Genomic DNA, 1,564 nt, shown 5'->3' with positions numbered 1-1,564 from the left:
TTCTAAGAGCACGATGTGCATCAAAATCAGATTTTGATGCTATTGACTCTAAAATCGGCACTTGCATCTTCAAACCTTGTTGTGCCTCCAAACATTGATCTTGATGCTCCAAAACTGGGTCTTTTGAGGCACAAGATCCGAAATGAGCTTCTAAGAGAATGATGTGCGTCAAAATGGAATTTTGACGCTGCCAGCTCTAGAATAGAGACTTGCTTCTTGAAAGCTTGTTGTGCCTAAGAACATTGATTTTGATGTTCCGAAATCAGGGCTTTCAAGGCACAAGCTTTGAAATGAGGTTCTAAAAGCATGATGTACATCAAAATTGCGTTTTGACGTTACCGACTTTGGAATTGGGACTTGTGTCTTGAAACCTTGTTGTCCCTCCAAACACTAATTTTTATGCTCCAAAAATGAAGCATTTGAGGCACAATATTTGAAATGGGTTTCTAAGAACATCATGTTTGTCAAAATCATGTTTTGATGCTATCAACTTGAGAATCAGGACTTGTGTCTTGAAACATTGATTATGATGTTTTAAAACTGGAGCTTTCGAGCCACACGCTCCGAAATGAGGTTCTAAGAGCACAATGTGCATCAAAATCCCATTTTGACAATAAGGCTATAGAATAGGGACTTGTGTCTTGAAAGCTTGTTGTGCCTCCAAACACCAATTTTGATGATTCGAAACTGAAGATTTTGAGGCATAAGCTCCAAAACAAGGTTCTAGGAGCACAATGTGCATAAAAATCAAATTTTGACTCTACGGGCTCCAGAATCAGGACTTACATCTTGAAACCTTGTTGTGCCTCCAAACATCAATTTTAATGCTCGAAACCTAGGGCTGTTGAGGAACAATTTCTAAAACAGGGTTATAAGAGCACAATGTGCATGAAAATTGAATTTTGATGCTATTGGCTCTAGAATCGGGGCTTGCATCAAAATAGCGTTTTGATGCTGCCGACTTTGGAATTGGGACTTGTGTCTCGAAACCTTGGTGTGCCTCAAAACATTAATTTTTATGCTCCAAAAATGAGGCTTTTGAGGCACAACCTCCGAAATGAGGTTCTAAAAACACCATGTTTGTCCATATCATGTTTTGACGCCATCAACTTGAGAAGCGGGACTTTTGTCATGAAACCTTTTTGCGCCTTTAAACAGATTTTGATGTTTTGAAACTGGAGCTTTCGAACCACTCGCTATGAAATGAGGTTCTAAGAGCACGATGTGCATCAAAATCACGTTTTGACACTACATGCTCCATAATAGGGAAAATCTTGAAAGCTTGTTTTGCCTCCAAACATCAATTTTGATGCTTCAAAACCGAAGATTTTGAGGCATAAGCTCCAAAATGAGGTTCTAAGAGCACGATGTACATCAAAATTGTGTTTTGACACTATCGACTCTGGAATTGATACTTCTATCTTGAAACCTTGTTGTGCCTCCAAACACTAATTTTTAAGCTCCAAAAATGAGGCTTTTGAGGCACAACCTCTGAAATGAGGTTCTAAGAACAACATGTTTGTCAAATTCATGTCTTAATGCTATCAGCTTGAGAATCGGGACT

The sequence above is a fragment of the Cryptomeria japonica genome, unplaced genomic scaffold (genome assembly GCF_030272615.1).
Source record: "Cryptomeria japonica unplaced genomic scaffold, Sugi_1.0 HiC_scaffold_122, whole genome shotgun sequence".
Lineage (NCBI taxonomy): Eukaryota > Viridiplantae > Streptophyta > Pinopsida > Cupressales > Cupressaceae > Cryptomeria > Cryptomeria japonica.
The sequence above is the reverse complement of the archived record's forward strand: the minus strand, read 5'-3'. Positions refer to the sequence as shown.